Source organism: Nicotiana sylvestris, chromosome 9 (assembly GCF_000393655.2).
Source record: "Nicotiana sylvestris chromosome 9, ASM39365v2, whole genome shotgun sequence".
Classification (NCBI taxonomy): domain Eukaryota; kingdom Viridiplantae; phylum Streptophyta; class Magnoliopsida; order Solanales; family Solanaceae; genus Nicotiana; species Nicotiana sylvestris.
Window position 1 is genome coordinate 153,597,606 of NC_091065.1, and position 20,368 is coordinate 153,617,973.

Below are 20,368 nucleotides of genomic sequence, written 5' to 3' on the forward strand. Positions count from 1 at the left end.
GACATAGGTTTGTCCGAAGTACTTGATACCTGGAGAAAGATTTCTCCACAGGGTTAGATTGCCCTTTTTCCTCGATACTGGGTAACTTATAATTAGTGTTGTATATATTTCGGGATAGATTTTCCTGGGTCGTCTGGGCCATATACAGTACCGAGTGGTTGAGCATGATGAGTAGAAAGTGTGAGACAGTGAGATTGAGTACTCTGAGAGTGTGAGTACATGATTCATCTCTGAGATACATAGCATTTGCATGCACACATGACATACAGGCATAGAGATGCATTTTTTCTCATGTTGTACGGTAGCACGTCACTCATGACCTTTTTAGACACATTGATATATGGGCATATAGAGGTATTTCACACTTGATATCTGAAAAGAAAACGAAACAAATAATTTATTATGGAAAGAATTTTTGGAAAAATTTACTATTTTCAAAATATCTCATATTTTACGACGATTTCAATAAATGATTTGAGTTTTCACTGATATTCTTGAAAAGTGAAATTATTTTCGGGAAACTCTGAAAAAGCTGAGCATTTTTGTCTTTGAGTTGCATTCTTATTTATATGATCTACATTCTTATGAACTACTATTAGCTATTGGTGTTGGACCCGACCTATGTTCCAGCTCGTCACTACTTTCAACCTAAGGTTAGGTTTGTTACTTACTCAGTACATGGAGTCGGTTGTACTGATATTATACTTCTGCACATTGCGTGTAGATGTTAGCTGTGATTGTTGTTGTGCTCGGTGGTTGCCGGATTTGAAGATGTACCTGCGTTCCTATTATAGCTGCCTCTTGTTCATGGTAGCCTTAGATTTATAAAAGAAAAAAACTTTGTTTATGTACTTTTCAAACAGAAGATGTATTTACTTCTTATCAGCTTTGTAAATTCTATTCTTAGAAGCTCATGATTTGTATTACCAGTCCTTGGGAAAGGTTTAAGATTCAGATAATTCCTTTGTTTGATTGCCTTATTACTAATATTGAAATTGGACAGTTGTTAGTTAGCTTATCTAGCGGGTTGGGTTAGGTGTCATCATGACTAACGAATTTTGGATCGTAACAAAGTCAAAATTTGCAAAGTTTAAGTATAATCGCCACAGAATTAACTTCACACATACGAGTCTAAAGTTGAAAATTGTGGGTCTAAAGTTGAAAATTGAGACCTCCAGTTCTAAAATTGGGTTCTACTAAAGTCTATGTTCTATCCTTTTGTAGAGTCCAACTTCTAACAAAACACACTTTTCAAATCAGTATATTTTGGAAGCTTGGCTAACTGGATGATTTCTTTGTTACAAAAAAAATTTGATAACTTTTGTGATAATTAGGTTTAGTTAATTGACTTTTTCATTACAAAAAATAGTTTAGTGACCTCGGTGCAATTAAGTGAAAATTGATTGATAGTTCATTGTACTCTGCTCTTATATGTTTAGAGTTGAATTTTATATACCGATAGTTTGAAGGATAACTACTAGTTACCACCCATAATTTATGGAATTAATAACATGAAAAATAAGACAATAATCTGTTACAACAGGTAAATTCACATTAATAGTGTAAAACTTCCTTACAATATAAAATGTTAAATTAATATTTATATGTGGGCACTTCGCACATGAATGTCTCATGAAAAGACAGAACATAATGTGTTATTACCAGATTTTATGGTACTACATTCAAGATTTGAAATTTATTGATTGATTATAAATTTGTCATGTAATTTATAGTTCGTTTTAATTCATAGGTTTGCAATCACATATTAATATATATTTAATAAATTTCTTAATACAAATATGATCTAAACAAAAACTACTGAATCTGATGATATCAGTAACTAATACTCTCAGTACCTGCTAGTACTAGAAAGTATAACTTCTAATTTTGGGGGAGTCAGCGATTTTGAGTGTTTGTTCGATGAGTTTACGAGCTTTCCTACTTCTTATCTCGATTCTCATGCTCTCACTTTTCTCAATCTTGTCGTAATTTGGTTCCTTCATTTTCAGGCATCTTTTTAGTCTCGTCTTTAAGCTCGCCATTAATCTCACCAATCCCATCATCACCACTTCCTCAAGATTTTCTCTGTAATTATCGTTCTTTAAGTACCTACGCAAGAATAATAACCAATTAATGAATACCATTCCAAAAAAAAAAAACGCATGCACACACACAACAATTAGAAAAATTATGTAAATAAGAGTGCGCTCTTTCTAACATCTTAAACCTTTAGATGAGATCTTACATTCACACAATTCAACATGGTATCAAAGTAGACAGAAATATGGATTTGAGTCTCACAGCCACCAATTATCAAAAACTTTCACATCAATTCTTGACATGTGAGTGGTGCGTTTAATTCATAATTAAGTAAAAATAAATACGTATTTTCTCTGGCGATTTAACTGTTTAGATAAGATGATCACACAATTTAATAAGTACAAAAAAAACAAAAAACAAAAAACAAAAGAAAATGGATATCTACAAGAAAGCAAAATGAAAGAGTCATCTGGAGAAAGGAAAGGAGAATTAATTACCTGCAGCGGCTCTAATAATTCATATATGAAGAGGGCATTGTCCAATACTAGTAAGTATATACGGAATATATAGAGGAGATTAAGCTAATGCCAGAAGGAGGAGGATTTTGACAATACCAATAATAAAAGAAAGAATCAATTTATAGAAGTATGAAAGAAAGAGAAGAGGAGGAATTTGGAAGAGATGAGGTTAACTCTTTTTTTTTTAATATATTTCTTTTTTAAAGTCAAGCTACTAAAATCATGATTCATGGCAGACTAGCCCTTCATTTAATGTGATATAGTATTACAAAAATTGACAGTATAATGTTTTTTACATTATTCGTGTAATTTTATTGGTTGGAATATTAACTTACAGTATTTTATTAGTAGGTTAATTATCAACGCATTAATTGACTTTCAAGTAATCTGATTATGTAAATTTTGTTAATGCATAAAAGTTAAATCTCTGCTTAATAATGGGGATGAAAATTCTCAAACTCTTGTTTTTGGTTCTGTCCCGATTTGTTTTATTAATTGTGTAATAGTTTTTTGTTTCCAAAATCTTGCACTTTGAAATGGTAAAATAGACTTGGGATTCCTCAAAACGGCAATAGGAATTGTTGGAGATGGTTTCTCACAACACTCAGTCACAATGACTGAGGATTCACGACGGAGACAAGGCAAAGAAAAAGACAATGGTATTTTGAAGAAGAACATCCATCTGAAGAAGGACATCGATGGTATTGATACAACTCAACCTTGTCTGAAGAGTTGACTGGTCAGAAATATACAAATGGGTTTTACAACAAATTGGGCCTAGTATAGATTTTCAGATGACTAATACAATTGGGCCCAAAGCTGAAGACTAAACTTTGTTGGGTCTTCTAGAAGAGAATAGAAGAGTATATAGTTGTATTTATATTTTCTTTATTTTAGTATTTATCTAATAGGTTGTTATAGGATAGCAAATACACATGGGACAAGTGTCCTAGTTAGTTATACATAGATTCTTTCTTGTATAAAAGGACGTCACTCTTCTACAGTGAAATACACACAGAAAAATTCAGCTTTACAATTTCTTTCAAATATATTTTTTACATTCTAATATAGTATCAGAACCCTAAGGCTTGATGCCCTTTTAGCTGCTCTTCTTTTCTTCTGTCAGTTTTTTTTTTCCTTCATCACTTTTCTTGTTTGATATCACCAGCTACAATAGTGGATACTACTGATTCTTCTTCAGCCACTGATGTCGCCAATCCTGCTCAAACTCAACCACAGGCAGGGACTGCTGTACCTGATTCCTCTCACCCATTTTATCTTTATCCCTCTGATTCTCCAGGCATGCTTTTGGTCAATACTGTGTTTTATGGAAAGGGGTATGCAGGATGGAGAAGGGGGATTCTTATAGCCTAGTCTGCTAAGAACAAGGTGGGTTTCATAGATGGGACATTCCTTCAGCCCAAGATCTCTTGTGAGTCTTTCAAACCTTGGGCAAGGACTAATGATATGGTGATTTCCTGGCTGTTGAACACTCTTTCTAAGGAAATAGCAGAGAGTGTTCTCTACTCAAAAACAACTAGAGAAATTTGGTTGGAGCTTGAAGAAAGGTTTGGACAGAGTAATGGACCATAACTCTACCATCTACAGAAGGAAATCAGTCAGACTTCTCAGGGAAATCTGGACATAGCTGGGTACTACACTAAGCTCAAAAGGCTTTGGGATGAACTCGACAGTCTAGACACCTTCCAACACTGTAATTGTGATTGTTCTTGTGGTGGTAAAATCAAGACCTAAAAATCACAGCAAGATGGGAGACTCATTCAATTTCTAATGGGACTGAATGATGCATATAGTGGTTCTAGGGACAGTCTACTCATGCTCTCACCCTTACCATCCATCAAGCATGCCTATTCTCTACTTATCAGAGATGAGAAACAGAGAGAGGTGCAAACTTCTCACCCTAATAGGGAGATGACTTTCCTTGTTTCAAAACAGAATAATGGAGGGAATAGGTTCAATGTTGAAAGAAAGAATGCTGAGGGAAAGAAACCAGTTTAGTTCTGTGCCTACTGTAAGAAGCAGAATCACACCATTGATAACTGTTACAAACTCATTGGTTTCCTACCTGAATTCAATTTTACCAAGTCCAAGAAATATGCACCTGGTCCTAAGAGCAATGCAGTATTGCCTACAAAAGATGAAGGAATTCAGTCATGAGAAAAACCAATGACACAAGATCAGTATCACAGTCTTTATCAGCTACTATAGAATGTTAAAGTTGGAAACCAAGTTAATCAAGTGAATCAGGTTAATGAAGACATTGCCTCTGCAAATTGTGTTGGTATATTTCCTCCTCCTTGGCCCTCTACTCCTTCTAGATCTTTCATCAGTGTTTCTTTAAAATCTATTGCTTGGATCTTAGATTCAGGTGCATCAGAACACATGACCTGTAATTCTAAGTTGTTGTTTAATGTACAGACTCTTTCTAAACCTATTTCTGTCACTTTACCTAACTCTCTTAGAGTATTGGTTTATCAATTTGGCTTAGTTGTTCTCTTACCTCAGCTCATCTTACAGAATGTTCTGTTTATTCCAAGTTTTAACTATAACTTACTGTCAGTTCATAAATTATGCACTCAATTCAATTCCATTCTAATGTTTTCTTCTCTTGGTGCTACATTACAAACCCCTTCAATGAGGAGGCCAGTGGTGCTTGGTGAAGTAAAACGAGGTCCCTACATTTTAATTCAAGTCAAGCCAAGTCTAGAGCTGGAGTAATTAGCAAAATCAAGGCATTCTGCCATTCTCTTTGTAATCAACATCTTAAGAGCCAATTTTCAAATTCTGTTTTATCATTAGCTTCAATTTCCACTAATGTAAGCCTTTGTTATAATAGGTTGGGGCATTTGCCATTATCTAATATGAAAAATATCAGTTCTATTTCTTACTCTGGTTTCCTTTCTAACAAGCATGCTTGTGATATTTGTGCAAAAGCAAGACAAGTCAAATTATCCTTCCCTTCTAGTGTTATTACTACAAAGCATGTGTTTGATCTTATTCACATTGATACTTGGAGACCATATACAACTCCTACTTATGAGGGGTTCAAATATTTTCTTACTGTGGTTGATGATTATAGTCGAGCTACTTCGATGTTACAACCCATATCCACATGTGTTAGTTCATGCCATATATTAGTTAACATAAATCCAAGAAGGAATTATCTTTGAGATGATAAGAAGTCAATCCTATTGGTCTTAAGTGATACAAGAGTGTATAAGGGTGATTAACCAGTATTAGAAGTTAAACGAATCAAGGATGTTGTAACTCATATTTTCAGGTAATCTAGCGGTGCTTAATACACTCAAGAGGTCATTTATTAAGGTATTTTAATCATATAATATCCGTATCATAAGTCTTGAAGTCAAACGAGTTATGAAACAAAAGTCGACAAAAGTTGTCGCAACTTAGGTTCATAATTTTACTTAAACATTAGGTCAAATGTTTCTAATCTTTTCTCCTAATTTACAAGGAATTACGGGGTGATATACCAACCAAATTAAATATCTATGAGTCTAGTTTCCAACGCATTAAACCTTTCATCGATACGATCTCGGAGTAGAGAGATATTCGCGTTTTCGCGAGACTGCGCCAAGCACCTCTCTATGGGGCCCACTAAGGCGGTTTAAGATATTTGGACCTATATAGGATGCCTCCAACCCGTTTTAAGTCATTTATTCTCACTATTTTCAGACCTTAGAACCCTAGGAACATCCTCTCAAGGTTCTCTCAAGATTCAAGACCCAAAAAAGGGCAAACAACACAAATCAAGTGTCGGGAATTCCGTGGCGCTAGTAAGTCTCTTGTTCTTCTTGTTGTTGCTCATTTTTGTGTCATTCCAGCTCGTGTGGGAGGTTGTTTTAAAGGGTTTATGTTCTGTAAATACTCCCTCATGTTCTTAATATCAATCCTAGGTGATTTCAAGCCTTCTAAAGTGATTCTAGTGCCGAAAAACACTAATTGATCGCTAGTTTCGCTTTTTTGTTGTTGTGGCAGCATTGGAGGGATATTTCATGGAAATTTAAGGTCAAATTGGAGTTGTTCTTTCTGTATAAAGGTAAGGAACCTCTTACTCTATATGTATTTAAGATTATCCAAGTTGCGGCTAAGCCATTGAAGCTAGAACTTGTGAGATATATATCGAAAGGCTTGGTAGTAATGTTATTGTTTTGTGGACTGTTTTGCGTTGTTGTTGGGCTGCGTATTTTACTACTATCTTGTGGAGTTTTGGAGGAGGAAGGGTGTGGAGAAACACCATATATATGTAGGGTTATGGGCTGATAGTTATTCGTAACATTTCCAGGTTGTTTGACACGACTACGGTGGTCGTCGTATGTATGGAGTGATTAGGCTGTGTGTGGACTATTTTGGGAGGCTCAATATGTTTATTATTGATGTTGTTTGGGCTGTTTGGTGACTGTTTTGAATGGTGTGAGGTCATATATATAGGGGAGGTGCTGTCCGTTTCATCGTAAAATAGGTTGTGGTCGATACATAATAGTTATGACGCTTAAATGATAACGATAGTATCGTTTCTCTTATTGTAGACTAAGGAGTTTTGACAATTGCATAGCTTGAGATTGGGGCAGTATATACAAGGTATGTGAGGCTATTCCTTTCCTTCTTTTGCACGACTCCGATTGTACATAATGTAATGAACGAGCTTCCAAGATACTCTACTCTTAGAAGCTAGCAGTACTTGCATTGTTATCCCTCTTATGGAACGATTGATATTAATGTTTCTTCTCTTATTCTTATGTTATCAATGTTGTTCGTACTTCCTAAATCTTATAAGGTTCACAGTGAAGAGTTAGTCCTAATAACGTGTACAGAGGATACCGACCCTACGTCACTCCGAAAGGTTTAGAATGTGATTCCATGAGTCGAGCATGCATTATATATATGTATCTATTTTACTCTACCGAGCCACGCTATAGTTGGCCGGGTACAGCACCTATTGTGCAACCACTGATCAGTTGGGTTTTACCGAGCTCCACGTGGCCGGGTACGATTCTACCGAGCTTATGATGGCCGGGTACGTTTTTTTACCGAGCCTATTATGGCCGGGTACGATATGATGATGATGATGCCCACAGAGGCGAATGTTTTAAGGGTTTATGTATTTATACATATGTATCATGCATTTCATGTAAGTAGCCCTCAGAGGTACTAAGATGTTACAGGTTGTATATTCTCTATCCTTGCTTACATTACTGATCGTATTTATGGTTCCCTGCCTTACATACTCAGTACTTTATTCGTACTGACGTCCTTTTATTTGTGGACGCTGCATGTCGTGCTGCAGGCAGGTGCAGCTCCCCCACCACAGTAGACTGTCCAGTTCAGCAGTGATTGGCGAGATCCCTTCTCCGGACTTGCCTTGGTCTTGGTATGCAATTTTTGTTATAGACATTATGGGTATGTCGGGGCCCTGTTCCGGCTATGTTGCAGCACTTATGTTCTTTTAGAGGCTCATAGACAGGTGTCGGCTCATGTATAGTTTGGTATGCCTTGTCGGCTAGTTTTTGTTGTATAGTCTTTCATAGTAGCGTGGTAGCTCATACCTTATATGTAGTTTCTTGATTGTCTGGTCATCCCCTGCTATGTATGTTCATGCCGTCATATTTTATTGCTGGTTGTCCATGATCTAGGTCTACCATTTATATTGATCTCGTCAGCCCTAAAAGATAATAATGAAGGTTAGATGAAATGTACGTTGGTGCTCGGCAAGTGTGGTCGGGTGCTAGTCATGGCCCTTCAGTTTGGGTCGTGACAAACTTGGTATCAGAGCAAGTCTGTCCTAGGGGTTGTCTATGAGCCGTGTCTAGTAGAGTCTTGATTATGGATGTGTAGCGCGCCACATTTATAATCAGGAGGCTACATGACATCTAGGGTTGTTACCTTCTTCCTGAATCTAGATCGTGCGTAGAGTTGAGTCGTAAGTGTTCGTCTCTAATATTCACCTTGTTTTTTTTCAGTGATGCCTTCGACTAGGAAGCAAACGATTAGTAGACGGCTTGATACAGCAGCGGGAGAGGGTACCAGTCAGGTGCCCCAAGTCAGAGCAGGACAAAGTGAGGCTCAAAGTGAGATGCCCTCTCATACCTCATCTACTCCATCTCCTCCAGAGGATATTAGAAGGCACCCAGCGCCTCCAGTTCCTCCGTCTGGCACTCCAGACCAGGATATGTGGAGTGCTTTGCAGTTATTGACTAGCTTGGTAGCTGCTCAGGCTCAGAGGCAGAATACAGGTGCTGCTGAGAAACCAGTTAGTACAAGAGTTCGTGATTTTATTAATTTAGACCCTCCAGTGTTTACCGGATCAGACCCCAAGGAGGACCCACAGACTTTTATTGACCAGGTTCATCGTACACTTCGGGTTATGCATGTTAGTGATACAGAGGCAGTAGAGTTGGCTTCTTATCGGCTACGGGATTTAGCGGTTCTCTGGTATGATAGTTGGGAGAGATCCAGGGGTCCGAACCCTCCTCCAGCTGTGTGGAAGGAATTTTCTGAGGCCTTTCTTCGTCACTACTTGCCAGTTGAGATACGACGAGCTAGAGCTGATAAGTTCTTGAACCTTAGACAAGGTAATATGAGTGTGCGAGAGTACAGTATGTAGTTTGATTCTTTGGCAAGGTATGCTCCCCATATGGTGGCCGAGATGAGTGATAGGGTGCATATGTTCGTGAATGGGTTGGGACCACATCTGATAAATGAGTGTACGACAGCCTCCTTGGTGGAGGGCATGGATATTTCCCGTATTCAAGCTTATGCCCAGACCCTAGAGGATCGTAAGCGCCAGCAGAGGGCAGTTAGGGAGCAGGATAGAGGCCAGCATAAGAGGGCGAGATTTGCAGGGTATTCTGATGACTTCAGAGGCCGCATCAGGCCACAGTTTTCGAGGAGTTCGGCGCCACCTGTAGCTAGTGCTCCTCCACAGTTTCAGAGGCCTCGATATGATCGATCCTATTCTGGTCCAGGTCAGAGTTCACGGGCATCTGGCTCGCAACATCACAGGGATACTAGTCAGATGAGACCCCCAACACCACATTGTGATCAGTGCGGCAAGGCCCACTTTGGACTGTGTCGTCGAGGTTCTGATGCATGCTATTCGTGCGGGCAGCCTGGCCATATGATGCGGGATTGTCCTAATAGAGGAGGTGATGGTATGGCTCAGCCGACTGGATCTGTGTCTGGTTCTTCCTCATCAGTTCGACCTCCAGCACGGGGTTTTCAGCAGTCGACAGGTCGTGGTAGGGGTAGAGGTGCAGTGCCGAGTTCGAGTGGTGCTCAAAATCGAACCTATGCTCTAGTAGGTCGACAGGATCTCGAGTCGTCTCCAGATGTTGTTACAGGTATTATATCTGTGTTTTCTTATGATGTATATGCGCTGATTGATCCGGGATCTACATTATCATATGTTACACCCTTTGTGGCTAATAAGTTTGGCATTGAACCTGAATTGATAAGTAAACCTCTCGCGGTATCTACTCCGATAGGAGATTCTGTGATTGCTAGAAGGGTATATAGAGGTTGCACTGTGATGATTTGTAGTCGTCAAACCTCGGCAAATTTATTTGAGTTAGAAATGGTTGATTTTGATGTGATAATGGGAATGGACTGGTTGGCCTCATGCTATGCAAATGTTGACTGCCGTACGAAGATGGTTAGGTTCCAATTTCCGGGTGAACCCGTCATTGAATGGAAAGGGAACATTGCTACACCAAAAGGTAGGTTTATTTCCTATCTTAAGGCAAGGAAAATGATCTCAAAAGGTTACATTTATCATCTCGTTCGCGTTAGGGATGCGGAGGTGAAACCGCCTACTTTACAATCAATCCCTGTGGTCAACGAATTCCCAGATGTTTTCCTAGATGAACTCCCAGGCCTTCCTCCTGAAAGGGAGATTGAGTTTAGCATTGATGTGTTGCCTGACACTCAACCGATCTCTATTCCTCCATACAGAATGGCCCCGGCAGAGTTGCGAGAGTTGAAGGTGCAGTTGAAGGACTTGCTGGATAAGGGCTTTATTAGGCCTAGCACTTCACCTTGGGGTGCACCAGTCCTATTCGTGCGGAAGAAAGACGGGTCGTTACGGATGTGTATCGACTATCGACAGTTGAATAAGTCTACTATAAAGAACAAGTATCCACTTCCAAGAATTGATGACCTGTTTGACCAACTCCAGGGTGCCAAGTATTTCTCTAAGATTGATTTACGTTCAGGGTATCATCAGGTGAGGGTTAGGGAGAAGGATATTCCAAAGACGGCCTTCCGGACAAGATATGGGCACTTTGAGTTCTTGGTGATGTCGTTCGGGCTAACAAATGCCCCAGCAGCTTTTATGGATCTCATGAATACTATATTCAGGCCCTATCTTGATGTGTTCGTGATTGTATTCATTGATGACATTCTAGTGTATTCTCGTTCGGAGGCGGAACATGCGGGCCACTTGCGGATAGTATTACAGACGCTTCAGGATCGTAAGTTATATGCTAAGCTCTCCAAATGTGAATTCTGGCTGAACTCAGTAGCATTCCTTGGCCATGTGATATCTGATGAGGGTATTAGTGTCGACACTCAGAAGATCGATGCAGTAAAGAATTGGCCGAGACCTACAACACCATCAGAAGTCCGCAGCTTCCTAGGACTAGCAGGATATTATAGGCGGTTTGTAGAAGGATTTTCCTCTATATCATCACCATTGACTAAGTTAACACAAAAAGCTACCAAATTCCAGTGGTCTGACACTTGTGAACGTAGTTTTCAGGAGCTGAAGAATCGATTGACATCTGCACCAGTGCTCACTCTTCCTGAAGGAACAGAAGATTATGTGGTATATTGTGATGCCTCAGGTATAGGTTTGGGGTGCGTATTGATGCAGCGTGGGAATGTGATTGCTTATGCATCAAGACAATTGAAGAAGCATGAAAAGAATTATCCAACCCATGATTTGGAATTGGCTGCAGTAATATATGCTTTGAAGATATGGCGGCACTACTTATACGGCATCCATGTTGACATCTACACAGATCACAAGAGTTTACAATACATCTTCAAGCAGAAAGAGTTGAATTTGAGGCAGCGTAGGTGGCTTGAATTATTGAAAGACTATGACGTCGAGATATTGTATCATCCCGGTAAAGCCAATGTTGTGGCAGATGCTCTCAGCCGTAAATCAATGGGAAGCTTAGTACATATTGAGGCAGGTAGATGGGGGTTGATTAAAGAGCTTCATCAGCTAGCCAATATGAGAATCAGATTGTTAGACTCTGATGACGGAGGTGTTACTGTATAGAATACATCAGAATCATCTTTGGTAGCCGAGGTAAAAGCACGACAATATGAAGATCCTATCTTAGTACGATTAAGAGAAAGCATTCAACAGTGTAAAAGTATGGCTTTTGGGATCGGAAAAGATGGGGCACTGAGATACCAGAGCCGATTGTGTGTGCCTAATGTGGCAGGGTTGCGAGAGAAGATTATGAATGAGATTCATCAATCCCGATATTCCATCCATCCCGGCTCGACAAAGATGTATCATGATGTCAAGGAGCAGTATTGGTGGGATAATATGAAGAAGTCTATTGCAGAATTTGTAGCCCAGTGTCCCAATTGTCAACAAGTAAAGATAGAACATCAGAAACCCGGTGGATTGCTTCAAAATATAGAGATTCCGACCTGGAAGTGGGAGGTGATTAATATGGACTTCATTATTGGATTACCTCGCTCTTATCATAAGTTTGACTCCATCTGGGTGATAATTGATCGACTTACAAAATGTGCCCATTTTCTGCCAGTGAAGACAACTTACACGGCTGAAGATTATGCAAAGTTGTATATCAAGGAGATTGTTAGGCTTCATGGTGTGCCCATATCTATTATATCAGACCGAGGAGCTCAATTTACGGCTAACTTTTGGAGGTCTTTCCAGAAGGGTTTAGGCACACAGGTAAATCTCAGCACTGCATTTCATCCGCAGACTGACGGACAGGCTGAACGTACCATTCAGACACTGGAAGATATGCTACGAGCATGTGTTCTAGATTTTAAGGGGAATTGGGATGATCATCTTCCACTCATAGAATTCGCCTATAACAATAGCTACCATTCCAGTATTAAAATGGCCCCATACGAGGCACTATACGGGAGGAGATGTAGATCACCAGTTGGATGGTTCGAAGTCGGTGAAACAGAATTATATGGGCCAGATTTGATTCACCAAGCTATTGAGAAGGTGAAAGTGATACAGGAGCGATTGAGGACGGCACAAAGCAGGCAAAAATCTTATTCTGATGTCCGACGTCGTGATCTAGAGTTTGAGGTTGGTGATTGGGTTTTCCTGAGGATCTCACCAATGAAGGGTATTATGCGTTTTGGGAAGAAAGGTAAGCTGAGTCCAAGGTATATCGGGCCGTATAAAATTCTTCGACGGATTGGACAGGTTGCTTATGAGTTAGAATTGCCATCCGAATTGGAATTTGTCCACCCGGTATTCCATGTATCTATGTTGAGAAAATGTATTGGAGACCCTTCTCGAGTCGTCCCTATCAAAGATGTACAAGTTACAGAGGACCTATCATATGAAGAAGTGCCAGTGGCGATATTAGATCGGCAAGTCCGCAAGCTGAGAACAAAAGATGTAGCTTCCGTCAAAGTATTGTGGAGGAACAAAAATATGGAAGAAATGACATGGGAAGCAGAAGAGGAGATGAAGTCTAAATACCCTTACTTATTCCAGAATGAAGATAACAAGGATGCTGGTGGAAGACAGGATACATTGGAAGGTGAAACGGCTCTATGAGGTAAGCAATAATTTGAGAATACTCCTCCTTAATACAAAATGGTGATATGTAGATAATGTAAATACGCATAATGCTTTGTGTAGCCTTGTGAAGCCATATGTTGGGCTTAATTACTTGCAAGTTTTGCTAGTGACCATTTTATAGGGGAAAATTGATCGAAAATTTCCATTGGAATCCACGATGATTTAAACTCCCCATAAACCCTTACATTCGAGGACGAATGTTCCTAAGGGGGGGAGGGTGTTACAACCCATATCCACATGTGTTAGTTCATGCCATATATTAGTTAACATAAATCCAAGAAGGAATTATCTTTGAGATGATAAGAAGTCAATCCTATTGGTCTTAAGTGATACAAGAGTGTATAAGGGTGATTAACCAGTATTAGAAGTTAAACGAATCAAGGATGTTGTAACTCATATTTTCAGGTAATCTAGCGGTGCTTAATACACTCAAGAGGTCATTTATTAAGGTATTTTAATCATATAATATCCGTATCATAAGTCTTGAAGTCAAACGAGTTATGAAACAAAAGTCGACAAAAGTTGTCGCAACTTAGGTTCATAATTTTACTTAAACATTAGGTCAAATGTTTCTAATCTTTTCTCCTAATTTACAAGGAATTACGGGGTGATATACCAACCAAATTAAATATCTATGAGTCTAGTTTCCAACGCATTAAACCTTTCATCGATACGATCTCGGAGTAGAGAGATATTCGCGTTTTCGCGAGACTGCGCCAAGCACCTCTCTATGGGGCCCACTAAGGCGGTTTAAGATATTTGGACCTATATAGGATGCCTCCAACCCGTTTTAAGTCATTTATTCTCACTATTTTCAGACCTTAGAACCCTAGGAACATCCTCTCAAGGTTCTCTCAAGATTCAAGACCCAAAAAAGGGCAAACAACACAAATCAAGTGTCGGGAATTCCGTGGCGCTAGTAAGTCTCTTGTTCTTCTTGTTGTTGCTCATTTTTGTGTCATTCCAGCTCGTGTGGGAGGTTGTTTTAAAGGGTTTATGTTCTGTAAATACTCCCTCATGTTCTTAATATCAATCCTAGGTGATTTCAAGCCTTCTAAAGTGATTCTAGTGCCGAAAAACACTAATTGATCGCTAGTTTCGCTTTTTTGTTGTTGTGGCAGCATTGGAGGGATATTTCATGGAAATTTAAGGTCAAATTGGAGTTGTTCTTTCTGTATAAAGGTAAGGAACCTCTTACTCTATATGTATTTAAGATTATCCAAGTTGCGGCTAAGCCATTGAAGCTAGAACTTGTGAGATATATATCGAAAGGCTTGGTAGTAATGTTATTGTTTTGTGGACTGTTTTGCGTTGTTGTTGGGCTGCGTATTTTACTACTATCTTGTGGAGTTTTGGAGGAGGAAGGGTGTGGAGAAACACCATATATATGTAGGGTTATGGGCTGATAGTTATTCGTAACATTTCCAGGTTGTTTGACACGACTACGGTGGTCGTCGTATGTATGGAGTGATTAGGCTGTGTGTGGACTATTTTGGGAGGCTCAATATGTTTATTATTGATGTTGTTTGGGCTGTTTGGTGACTGTTTTGAATGGTGTGAGGTCATATATATAGGGGAGGTGCTGTCCGTTTCATCGTAAAATAGGTTGTGGTCGATACATAATAGTTATGACGCTTAAATGATAACGATAGTATCGTTTCTCTTATTGTAGACTAAGGAGTTTTGACAATTGCATAGCTTGAGATTGGGGCAGTATATACAAGGTATGTGAGGCTATTCCTTTCCTTCTTTTGCACGACTCCGATTGTACATAATGTAATGAACGAGCTTCCAAGATACTCTACTCTTAGAAGCTAGCAGTACTTGCATTGTTATCCCTCTTATGGAACGATTGATATTAATGTTTCTTCTCTTATTCTTATGTTATCAATGTTGTTCGTACTTCCTAAATCTTATAAGGTTCACAGTGAAGAGTTAGTCCTAATAACGTGTACAGAGGATACCGACCCTACGTCACTCCGAAAGGTTTAGAATGTGATTCCATGAGTCGAGCATGCATTATATATATGTATCTATTTTACTCTACCGAGCCACGCTATAGTTGGCCGGGTACAGCACCTATTGTGCAACCACTGATCAGTTGGGTTTTACCGAGCTCCACGTGGCCGGGTACGATTCTACCGAGCTTATGATGGCCGGGTACGTTTTTTTACCGAGCCTATTATGGCCGGGTACGATATGATGATGATGATGCCCACAGAGGCGAATGTTTTAAGGGTTTATGTATTTATACATATGTATCATGCATTTCATGTAAGTAGCCCTCAGAGGTACTAAGATGTTACAGGTTGTATATTCTCTATCCTTGCTTACATTACTGATCGTATTTATGGTTCCCTGCCTTACATACTCAGTACTTTATTCGTACTGACGTCCTTTTATTTGTGGACGCTGCATGTCGTGCTGCAGGTCCTGATAGACAGGCAGGTGCAGCTCCCCACCACAGTAGACTGTCCAGTTCAGCAGTGATTGGCGAGATCCCTTCTCCGGACTTGCCTTGGTCTTGGTATGCAATTTTTGTTATAGACATTATGGGTATGTCGGGGCCCTGTTCCGGCTATGTTGCAACACTTATGTTCTTTTAGAGGCTCATAGACAAGTGTCGGCTCATGTATAGTTTGGTATGCCTTGTCGGCTAGTTTTTGTTGTATAGTCTTTCATAGTAGCGTGGTAGCTCATACCTTATATGTAGTTTCTTGATTGTCAGGTCATCCCCTGCTATGTATGTTCATGCCGTCATATTTTATTGCTGGTTGTCCATGATCTAGGTCTACCATTTATATTGATCTCTTCATCCCTAAAAGATAATAATGAAGGTTAGATGAAATGTACGTTGGTGCTCGGCAAGTGTGGTCGGGTGCTAGTCATGGCCCTTCAGTTTGGGTCGTGACATTCGACTTTTCTTCTGAGAACTAAATCTAATGCCTTCCCTATACTTAAAGATTTTCTAGCCATGACTGAAAGACAGTTTGACACTAAAGTAAAGATTGTTAGGTCTGAAAATGCTTTGGAATTAGGATCTGGTTCTATCCATTCTGAATTCTTTAGTTCAAAAGGAATCCTTCATCAAACAACATGTGTTTACTCTCCCCAACAGAATGGAGTTGTTGAGAGAAAACACAGGCATCTTCTTGAGACTTGTAGAGCATTGCTATTTCAGTCTAACCTGCCTACTAATTTTTGGGGGGATTGTTTGTTAACTGCAACTCATCTAATAAACAGATTCCCCTCTAAAGTCCTAAAGGGGAGAACACCTTATGAAATTTTATTTGGTTCACCTCCTTCTTACCATTTGAGGTCTTTTGGTTCACTTTGCTATGCTTCAACTCTACCTATACAGAGGTCAAAATTGGATCTTAGATCCATCAAGTGTGTCTTTGTGGGATACCCCTTTGGGAAAGGGCTACAAATTGCTAGACTTACAAACCAAAAAGGTTTTCATTTCTAGAAATGTGGTATTCTATGAACATATTTTTCCTTTTTCCTCACCTAACTCCACTACTTTATTTCCTATTGATTCACATGTACCATCCACAGATCATGTTCCTACACCTCCATCTCAGTCTCCAGCAATACAGAACCCTTCACTTTCTAGACCTGACTTTTTCCCTGTATCCAATTCACTTGGTTCCTCACATACACCTTCTAATTCTTCCTCTCCTAGTATTATGGATCCCCACTTTTCCCATTCTCCTATTCCTTATAACAGTCCAGCTACTTTTTCTGAGGGACACTCTACTTCACCTTCTTCTTCTACAGTCAATCAGCCAGCTCTTAGAAGATCTCTTAGGGACCATCATTTGCCTAGTTATCTTAATGACTACATCTGTAATTCTGTCTTCTTCACTGATTTTTCAGCTCATTATTTTTCTTCCCCTGTTATCCTTCCTACTTTGTCTTTTTCAGCCCTGTCACACTCTAATCAATCCCTTCTAAACTCAGACTCTTATATCTCAGAACCCTCTTCCTATTCTCAAGCCTCCTTACATCCAAGTTGGGTAGATGCCATTTCAAAGGAAATCCAAGCACTAGAGGCAAACAACACTTGGGAAGTGGTAGAATTACCCAAAGATAAGAAGGTTTTACCTTGTAAATGGGTCTACAAGATAAAATACAAACAAGATGGATCACTTGAAAGATTGAAAGCACGTTTGGTAGTTAGGGGGGATATTCAGAGAGAGGGTATCGATTTTACTGAAACCTATTCTCATGTGGTAAAGATGACTACTATCAGATGCTTGCCAGCTGTTGCAGTCAAGAGAAATTGGGAGGTTTTTCAGTTGGACGTTAATAATGCATTTTTACACGGGGACCTACAAGAGGAAGTCTACATGAGGTTCCCAGTTGGGATATCACCTCCAACACCTAAACATGTATGCAAACTCACAAAATCCCTATATGGTCTTAGGCAAGCCTCAAGACAATGGTATGCCCGACTTACAGTAGCATTAAGTTTCAAAGGTTATTCTCATTCACTCAATGATTACTCTCTTTTCTTTAAGCATTCAACAAGGAAGACAATTGTTGCAGTTTATATCGATGACATATTGTTAACTGGGGATAATCCCTCAGAGATTATTTCACTCAAGTCTTTTCTTGATTTAGAGTTTCATATTAAGGATTTAGGAAAAGCCCAGTACTTACTTGGCATGGAGATTATTCGCGAACCACAAGGGTTAATCTTAAGTCAGAGAAAGTTCACCTTGGATATATTGTCTGAATTTGGTTGCCTGACCATGAAACTAGCTTCTTCTCCCATTGAGCCTTCTTGCCATCTTCGTCTAGATGATGGGGAATTAATTTATGATCCCATAGTTTATCGGAGGCTCATTGGTGAGTTAAATTACCTCACCCGCACTCGCCCAGATCTCTCCTTCACCGTGCAGCATCTTAGTCAATACATGCAGTCTCCTCGAGCACCTCATTTCGATGTTGTTGTTCGTTGCTTAAGATATCTCCTCACAGACCCTTCTATGGGGTTGTTCATGTCTGCTACTTCCTCTTTTGACTTGGTTACTTTTTGTAACTCCGATTGGGAGAGATGTCCAGATTCTCGTCGATCTATCAGTGGATATTTTATCTCTCTCGGTGGAGCCCCGGTTTCTTGGAAATCAAAGAAACAATCTTTAGTTTCTTTGTCCTCGGCAGAAGCAGAATATCGCTATATGCGTAGGGTTGTTGCAGAGATTACATGGCTGGTTCGTCTTCTTCAAGTCCTTTCTTCATCTCCACCGTTGCCGGTGCCGCTCCACTCCGATAGCCAAGCCGCCATCCATATCGCCAAAAACCCTGTGTTTCATGAGCGTACAAAGCACGTCGACCTCGACTGCCACTTCGTACGCCAGCAGTACCTCGCCGGGCTTATTTTTCTTTCTTTTGTCCCTTCAATTTCCCAAATCGCTGATGTATTCACGAAACCCCTTTCTAGGCCTTCTCACCGATCTATTATGGGCAAGTTGGGGGTTGTTTCACATCCCTCCAACTTGAGGGGGATGTTGTAGATGGTTTCTCCAACTTGAGGATTCACGGCGGAGACAAGGCAAAGAGAAAGACAATGGTATTTTGAAGAAGAATATCCATTTGAAGAATGACATAGATGGTATTGATACAACTCAACCTTGTCTGAAGAGTTGACTGGTCAGAAATATACAAATGGGTTTTACAACAAATTGGGCCTAGTATAGATTTTCAGATGACTAATACACTTGGGCCCAAAGCTGAAGACTAAACTTTGTTGGGTCTTCTAGAAGATAATAGAAGAGTATATAGCTGTATTTATATTTTCTTTATTTTAGTATTTATCCAATAGGTTGTTATAGGATAGCAAATACACATGGGACAAGTGTCCTAGTTAGTTATACATAAATTCTTTCTTACTTGTATAAAGGACGTCAGTCTTGTTTTTGGTTCTGTCCCGATTTATTTTATTAATTGTGTAATAGTTTTTTTGTTTCCAAAATTTTGCACTTTGAAATGGTAAAATAGACTTGGGATTCCTCGAAACGGCAATAGGAATATTAGTTTAAAATTGGTGTTTGGAATTGTCACCACTCGCTAAACTATACCTTTTTAGTTCAACAGAGAAAATAAAAACCATTTTTTGAACGACAAAGTCAAAAAAATTTAAATAATAAAAACAAAATACACTCAAAAGTTTAATTCCACAACAGCTTACAAACATTCAAAATTTATCACTTTGTGTTTTCTTTCACAAGTTACTTTGAAATATTTACATACTTGAATTGAAGCTGAGTTTAATAATATGAAATAAAACCCAATGAAAGAGTTATTCTATCTGAAAATAATTCTTGAAAATTTCTCAAAATATTTTCCACCGAACATTTCCACAGATTTGTCCCAGCACCATCTGAACTTTTCAATCTTTTAGAAGCTCCACATTCTATGGCAAGGACAATTTGGACGGGGAATTTAAACAATAAAAACTAAAAAAATTCATATTTTTGGGGTCATCAGATTAGTGGACTTCTTATGGTCTGAATCAACAGAAAATCTGCTGACATCGACATGTAGGGGAAATTTCTCTTATATCTTCTAAAAAGTTTCTCAAAAACTGTGGTTTAGAATTGTGTAGCTGTGGGATAGTTTGTATCATTATATCAGTGTTATAGATAACAACGAATTAATAAAGGGAAAACATAAGAAAATAAAGTGAAGGTCAATCATTTTTCAAAGAAGTTTTTGTAAAATTGGTTGATACCAGATGACCGAATGGTAAGATGATACGTGGAACCGAAAATAGGCAAAGGATGAGTCGGGAAATAAGTAATACCAAATACGACATGTGTGGCTAATAGCGAATGGATTCCGTAGGGAACGTAGTCGGCATTAGAAGTTCAAAGGTTTGTCATCGGACAACATTCAATGAGAGAATATTTGCTAGCATTAAATGAGTAACCGTTACAGCGAATATTTGCAT

General features: G+C 39.2%; 1 long non-coding RNA gene across 1 annotated transcript; it reads right to left on the reverse strand.

Moving 5' to 3' along the window:
* Positions 1 to 1,751: 1,751 nt before the first annotated feature.
* LOC138877059 (uncharacterized) lies at positions 1,752 to 19,045 on the reverse strand. Its single transcript, XR_011402371.1, has 2 exons — positions 18,134 to 19,045; positions 1,752 to 2,109 (listed from the first exon to the last, which is right to left on the reverse strand). It is a non-coding gene; the product is annotated as an uncharacterized lncRNA (long non-coding RNA).
* Positions 19,046 to 20,368: the final 1,323 nt, after the last annotated feature.